Source organism: Patella vulgata, chromosome 7 (assembly GCF_932274485.2).
Source record: "Patella vulgata chromosome 7, xgPatVulg1.2, whole genome shotgun sequence".
In the NCBI taxonomy this organism is placed as follows: domain Eukaryota; kingdom Metazoa; phylum Mollusca; class Gastropoda; family Patellidae; genus Patella; species Patella vulgata.
The window spans coordinates 62,226,837-62,235,709 of record NC_065885.2 but is presented as its reverse complement, the minus strand read 5'-3'; positions in this window follow the sequence as shown (position 1 = coordinate 62,235,709).

Genomic DNA, 8,873 nt, shown 5'->3' with positions numbered 1-8,873 from the left:
AGGGTACCATTTGTATACCCTGGTATACCATGGCTCGGGTTCCGGCGCCCCTGCTGGGTTAAACGGATTCACGGGAGTTCAGAATTTTTAGTTTACGGGTTCGTTCCCGTTATTGGCCGAGGAAGTTCCTTAGGATTTCTAAGAGTGGCCTCCATTGTCGGTTGTACAGGACGGGGTGGAAGTGGGGCAAAGAAAGTCTTGAATCGAATATTTAGGTCCCACTTTTGCATTTGCTGTCCAGGAAACATTAGTGGACCAATAGTTTTAAAGGTCTCTAAATATGGATAACCCCTATGTCGAAGAAGACTGACGTAATCTGGTGCCTGGTTACAAATACGAAAATACAACAATTATTATAAAAGTTTATTATAAAATATATTCTCTTATATATAACAATACAATTTAAAAACCACACAAATTCTACACAGTCAAATATATTTCTTTATATATATTAGAGTAAATAAAGTACAAGTACTTGTATGTTTACGGTAGATAGATACATAAATAAATAAAAATACGTCCAGGTAAAAACATCAACCATTTTACTTTATCATGAAACATAATTTCCACGCAATCAAAACATAATCTCTTAATAACAGAAGTTTATTTTAAAATGATGCCATCTTAGACATTACAATTACATTCATCATGCTTCATTTCAAAACTTTCTGTCTCAATTTTGTATAGTATAATATCATAATATCCACTGGTACCATAGACCTAGACGGCCAATCTGAGTTGAGGGACTGAGGCTATTTTCTTGTTAAGATTTGATTTCTTTGATAATATTATGGTCTCACTCTCTGATGTTTGTGCCCGAAAAACGGAAAAACATTTGCCGAAAAAATGAAAAATGGACGGCTCACAGAATCTGGAGGAGGGGGGGGGGGGCTGCCCCGGCACCAACGCCTATGACTGGAACCACTGATGATAAAAAAAAAACACTGTAAAAGTTGCAGTTTATCACGTCCTTTAGGAAGTAATAATATTCCCGTGATTAAATACAGTAGGATGATGTCATACGATTATACGATATCCTTGATTAAATACAATAAGTAAGGAAGTATAAGAAGATGTAAGATTTCCATAAAATATGATAAGAAACTAAGTATTGCCTAGTATTAAAACCACAGATTAATATCCTGACGTCACCAAACCACGTGTGTTTCTAGATAACAACATGGCTGACAGGAAGTGATTGGATTGAGGTGATGACGACATGGTAGAAAATGAAGTCTGACTGTTAATAGGAGTACTACAATACACAGGATAGGGTGAATGGCCGCCATTATAAAAATTATTAGATTCCAATCTCTGTCTTTTAAAACTTCTCTCTGTTATTTTACTGATACTGAAATCTGATGGTGATCGAGATGACGTAAAACCTGACGGAGATTGTGACGTCACATCGTATGATAATTGTGAGGACATAAATCTTGACGAAGATTGTGACGTTTTGCTGTATGAACCTGTGTGACCCTGATCTGGCGATATTCTGACGTCACCACGACATTTCAAACATAATCCATCAGAAGTAGCGGCCATCTTGTTACATCTAGTACAGACTGGAGAGGAATCTTCTGAAATAAAATAAAACAAGATTTGATTTTGGCAAACATAGAGAGATACGAAAAGATAAATTAAACGTCATTTCGCACACACGTTAATTCTGTTTGAAACTATCGTATGGTATTTGCCATTTTTTAATACTGGGCAGTGTGGGTGATACTAAAAGTAAAGAATTTCACAAATTCTTCTCGAACCCGGAAATTGTGGCTGAGAGTGTGTCCATGCTGCTCGACTCAAGATGGTCATTTTCGGTCTACGCTCCCAAACAATACGTTCAGAGTTCAGACCGATGCGATTTGTAAAGAAATATACATACCGTCATGTATTTTCATGTGAGTTTTGAGATTACATGCCAGAGAGAAACTCTTATTACAGGTCAAACATTGATGTGGTCTGTCACCTAAAAATAGATATATTTTAATATAGCGACAGGGAAACATAGATTAAATATTAAACAAATTATACAGTCATTAGTAAAATCAATGAATAGAATTGGAAACGAAATGGAACCTTGTCACCTCCCCCATCACTGTTCCACTATAAATTCGCAATCTTGATTTTATATTTTAATAAATTCGGCAAGGACAATGTTTCCAAGGCGACATCAAATTCCGAATTTTAGGGATTCTTTTTCATGCCTGTTAATATGTACATGGAAAGGCCGGTACAAAATCCAAATCCTACTTCTAAATACATTCGGTTTGTAATGATATAAAGTACACATATTATACATTAAGTTTGTATTGATATAAAGTACACATTTTATACATTCGGTTTGTATGGATATAAAGTACACATATTATACATTCGGCTTGTATTGATATTACATATAAAGTAAAACACATTATAAACATACCTGAATGAAGAACGAGATGATTTTTCAAATTGGTTTGTTTACTAAAACCTCGATTACAAATCTGACATTTGAAAGGCCAGGATCCATTATGAACATACATGTGACTTTTTAAATCTCCAGGAGTAGGGAAGGATTTAGAACACTCCGTACATTTATGTGGCTTGTCCTGGAAAAAAGGTATAAAAGGAGACACAGATGTAAAATGAGAGTATGATAATCCATGGATTGATTTACATTTTCATTTAAAAAATCTAAAAGAAAAACTGAATAACGATTTTCAACTATTATTAAACATAAAATATCTTGAAAATTTTGGTGTATAGATAAAATACTTAAAATTTGAATGACGAATTTACAAAATCAGGGAACATAAAAAGATTTGACGTTTCGAACAATATTATTGTCGTAGAACTTTACGAAACACAATCAACTAGGTAATTCTTAAAATGTACTTGGTGTAGATAAAATACATATAAAATTTTAATTTCAAATGTCCAAAATGATGGAACGTTAGAAGCTTTAACATTTGAAATAATATTAATGTCGTACAACTTTACGAAAACCAGGTAATTGTTAATAAAAGAGAACTTACGAAAAAACGAATTGTTAATAAAAGAGAACTTACGAAAAAACGAATTGTTAATAAAAGAGAAGAGTATTTATTTACCTTGTTGTGTGTCATACGATGATAATACAGATTAGAACTAGCTGTAAACTTTTTACCACAAATATTACAAATATGTGGTTTTTCTCCAGAATGGATACGACGATGAGTGTTGAGTGAACTGGATGTCGAGAATGCTTTATTACATGTTTCACAAACATGTGGTTTTTCTCCTGGAAACAGAAACAAAATCACAAAATATCAATTAATGTATGGTGAAGTTATAAAATTGCCTTTATTTTATAATCGCACATGTACGTGTAAATTATAAAAGTCTCCTAAAAAAAAAACCACACTTTAGTACAAAAAAAATTGAAAAATTCTATCATAAGGATCCTGCGTAGTCGGGACATTAGAATTGGTAGTCGCTGTATCACAAAATGTTAGGTGTGTTTATAAATAAACTATTCTTATCGAATAAAATGGAGAATATCCATGGAAAAGAAAAAATACACGTTGCAAATCTGGCAATTGAACTAAAGGCATGGATCAACAATAAAACTAAAGGTATGCATCATGTCTTGACAATACAGCTAAAGGTATGCATCAAGTCTTGACAATAAAACTAAAGGTATGCATCACGTCTTGACAATACAGCTAAAGGCATGCATCAAGTCGAACAATAAAGATAAAGGCATGGATGCAGTCTGACAATACAACTAAAGTGTAGAACCTGATCACACTGATTGTTACTAATCTGAGTTAATCTGGTTTAATTTATCACCTGTTGATTATAAAACAAGAGATGGATTGTTGAAGACCAGATTGCAATTAGCTTCAGGTAAAACTAATTAATTCTTTTACAAATTGATTCTGTTAATTTTAACACGACTTGGTATTATACAGATTAACGGAATTAATAACGATTACTGATTTGTTTTGATGAGAGAAGTCCAAGATGTAAAAATCAGAGATTTGATCAAAGACAGGTGAGATATTACACAGTTACAGTGGACAGGTAAAACTACTGCTTGAGGGGGAAGACTATTATATCAGACGAAAGTATATATATGAATTTAAAGAAACGGTGTACAGAGCTTCTAAGTAATTTTTAATCTTTAAAACATTAGGATACGTCACGAAAGCTAGATGACAAAGCTTTCAAACGTTGTTTAGAACTTATTGGGAATTTGTAATCTGCCCAAAGTTTTTAAACATTTGTGACTCTCTGAAATTGTTATCATCTAGATGCCTAGTATTTTTTCATCGTTACCCGTTACGACTATTTATAGTATCATTTATTACCTGTATGAGTTCTCATGTGACGTTTTAATAAAGATGGACGATCAAACTTCTTCTTACATACGTCACATGGCAACCATGTTCTCTCACGTGATCTTTTGGCGGGAATAGTTTTATATTCTGTTATTGGAGAAGGTTCCCTGGTTGATGGAGAATCCTGAATTCAAATCAAATATTAAATTACAACAATTGTATTTAGTTGAGAGTATCATGTAGGCCTACCATCATATTAAATTACAACAATTGTATTTAGTTGAGAGTATCATGTAGGCCTACCATCATATTAAATTACAACAATTGTATTTAGTTGAGAATATCATATACACCATTATATAGGACAATCAAAATACAAAATCTCTAAACCACAAAAATACGGTCATTTAATAATAATAAGATGTCTTCAATTTACTTTTTGCTCCACATTTGTTTTTTTCTGTGAAATGATACGACCCAATTAAATAGACCAAATCTAGATTCGAATAATTTAATATTCTTAACGCTAAATTGAAAAGTAAAAAACAATCGGATCATGAAAGAATAAAATCCTAGTAGCGGATCATACTTACAGAAAAATTCCCAGAATCATCAGAACCGGAAGTAATACCATTGCGAGATATACTGGTTGTTATGGGTAATATGGGAGATGGGTAATCTATGCTTGTAGAAATCAGTTCTGAAAGAGGAATCAAAAATACAAATAAACGTGAAAATAAATACAAAGAATTAAAGAATTGAATATGGATATGGTTAAGAGAATTCATCAAAATATTCATTCTTCTATTGGCTCTTTATATACTGACTTCGTGATTCTGGTTTGTGCGGTGAGGGGGCGCGCTGTATCATGAAGTCTATCATTGAGTTAACTGGCTTGCGATTACTCGGTTGTACGTGACAAGGAGTAGAGTGTCCTGTCCAATCTCGTGGGTTTTCTCCGGGTCCTCAGGTTTCCTCCCACTGCTAACGATCCCTACCTACGCGCAAGCGAATTATTGAAATAAAATTGAACCACATATGAGTCCCGAAATGACCTAGTTTGTATCGTCGAGTTAAACCCTATTTCATTCATTCATTAGCTACAAAATCTTACCAGGCGTTTTTCTTTCTTTTTCTAAAACATGTTGATGAACCTTTTCCTCTTCAACCAAACGCTCATCTTGTAATGTTTGAAAATACACAACAATTTCTTCATTTGGCTGAACATCTTTTATCAACTGGAAAACTATTTCTCCCTTTAATTTGATACCAATAACATTAACCTCTTCCAGTTTACTCGATGATTTTATAAACCGGATCCAGTTACAATGACGTACTTCACAATTATCTACTGTCAATATTTCATCATAACAACCAAACTGATGACGTATCTGTAATTGATGGAAATAATGTGAACTTTACTATGTGTTCAGTATTAATATTGTAAGTTTTATTACATAAGCGTGGGAATTTATCAGGACAGCAAGACTCTAGGTTTCATCATGTAGACATTTTGACATTAATATATAAATCAAATCAGCACGTGGGGGAGTTGTTACATAATTGATTATGATCATGATCGCCACGTGGACGTAATAAAGCGATCGGTATATATTGATTATCATAGGCACGTGCTATCCATGAAGAATGTCTAAAACTGTATTTAGTTGTCTTGGATCAACTATCCATGGGTTAATGGATTATAGATTTCATGAATTGTTTCGATTATTTCCCAATGATAAAATAGTTTTTTGACTTTTGGACAAAATAGCTAAGAAATATTCCGTATTTGTAAATTATTTTGATTTTATGTTTCACCTGAATCTTGAGACAATTCTCAAATGTTTTCCAATTCTTATATCTATTTATTGTAGCTAAAGTCAACGAATTACATTTCCCTGATTTAATCAAAAGATGTGTTAGAATAATTGATTTGACTGTAGACATGTTCCCAGGATAGACGACTATTTCTCCTGTTAAAGATGTGTTAAAATTATATAAACAGATTAAAGATTAAGATTAAGGTGAAGAAGATGTCTTCGGGCTAATCTTACTATCAAGTGATGGTGTCATATAATTTCTATACAAGTGTTAAAGAGATTTTGTTTTTGATTTTGTAAGCTCGTAATGACAAGAGCTTTTAAGGATCATGCTGTGTGCTGATTGTAAAAACGTTTTCTAGATTTAAAGGTAAATTGCGTTTGGTCAATTGAGAAAATAGATCTTGTTCCGGTATTTTACCTGGTAATCCCATGATAAGCTACGATTACAAATTAAACTGAGAAATCCCCATCTGAATCAGGCTAATCCGCTCCTTTACTGTAACAGATATTGACATGTCACTATCTAGATTTTTGTACTGAATAATGGCATGTGTACAGAATATTTATCACTTAATAAGTTTAATTACATGGGTATATATCAAATATAACACGTTGAATTGCATGGTATATTATATCAAATATAACAAGATGAATTGCATGGGTAGATATCAAATATAACACGTTTAATTGGATGGGTATATTATATCAAATATAATTGTCCAGTTTTATTACGTTTAAACTGTAAACAATGTTTTCCATTCAATTGTCTTTCTATATTAAGTATATTTTAAAAAGATGTGTCAAAGATGAATCTAAAATTAGATGTTGACAGCATCAACAAATAAAATAACCTCTAACAAAATTGGAAACCTTACTCTGGCGTAAAGCAAGGTTGTATATTGAAACCAATTCTCTTTTAAATTTTTCAAAACAATATTGCAGATTTATGTATCCCATGATTTAGAGTCTATTCCAGTTTACATTTCTAATATAGAACATATTTTGTTGTGTTTTAATAGTTTCCTAAGGACTATTCCAGTTTGAATTTCCAGGTTTACATTTCTAATATATACTCAGCCAAATTAAAAACTTGACACTCGGGATTTTTGGGACTAGATTTTTAATATTTGGCTTAAGGCAACTATTTTAGTGTTATGTTGTGCACAGACGACCTTGACATCAACAGAAAGCAAGAATACGTCTCGCCGAAAGTCCTTGACATTGATAATGTTCGTGATGTCACAGTACCCCCCAAAATGAAATTTACAGACTTGGAGAACAATCGGAATAAAGTGTTTAGTAACGGTTGTGGCCTCCTCTAGCGTCTCGTACTGCCACACAACGTCTTCTCATGGATCTCAGAACATTAGTAAACACTACCCGAGGAAGACTTCGCCACTGCTCAGCAAGAGCACGCTGAAGGTCCTGCAACGTCAGTGGTGGATTCACTTGCTGACGAACACGTCGACCCAGTTCGTCCCAGATGTGTTCAATAGGATTAAAGTCGGGGCTAAGCAACGGCCAATCCAGGACTTGGACACCGGTATTTCTTAAAAAAATTCTGGGTAGCAATTGCTGTATGGGGTCGAGCATTGTCTTGTTGAAACGTTAGTCCAGGCCCATGTCTCTGCATAAACGGAAGAAGAACAGGTTGCAAAATCTGATCCCTGTAGGCCTACAGGACAGCATTTAAGTTCCCTTGGACAACAACAAGAGGAGAACGTCCATGTGCACAAAAAGAACCCCAAACCATTACGCTGCCGCCACCAAATCGGTCAACTTCTCTGACGCATACTTGAGCGTAACGTTCACCTCGTCTGCGGTACACTCGGACCCTGCCATCGGCAAATCTCAAAGTGAATCGAGATTCGTCACTAAAGACAACCGCATTCCACTGTCTTTGAGTAAATCTTATGTGTCTTGTGGGCCCACACAAGTCGGTTACGGCGATGAAGAGGTGTCAATATTGGTCCATTATAGGGCCTCCGAGCTCGAAGACCAGCAGCCTGCAAGAGATTTCGAACAGTTTGTGCAGTTACCCTTCCACCAAACATCTCTCTACTTGTGGAGGTTGCAGTGACAAATCTGTTTCTAAGATGACGTAATCGTATTGCTTGATCTTCCAGGAGTGACGTCACACGTGGCGCTCCCGCCCTTGGGCGGTCGGCAATAGTTCCAGTTTGAAGCACTCTTATTCTTATATTAATTATTGTCTAGCGTGAACAATTAAAGGCTCTTGCAACAGTGACCACAGACTGACCAGCATAGAGCCTACCTATAGCACGTAGACGTTCTACATTTGAAAGGCGCGGCATTTTCTAACAAAGATGAAAATAACAATTTTAATTTGTTTTTCTAGTTCAAGTTACGTGTGCGTGTTCAGTTTAAGCAAACTTGCATCGATTGACCTCACGAGTTTGTGTTTGCACGTGTTTTTCAGGTTTGTCATCTTTATATGCTCAAAAGTCACGTGATCCACGTGACTTTTCAATTTTATGAAATTAAAGGCTTCTTACTACTTACTATCGTTAGAAACACTTTAAAATTTATTTGACTTACCAGAAAAAAAAATTGTTGAAATTCATCAGTGTCAAGTTTTTAATTTGGCTGAGGATATAACACATTTTGTTTTGTTTTTAATAGTCTCCCTAGACTAGTGTCAAGTTTTTAATTTGGCTGAGGATATAACACATTTTGTTTTGTTTTTAATAGTCTCCCTAGGTCTTCGTATAATTTCTTTTTGTCC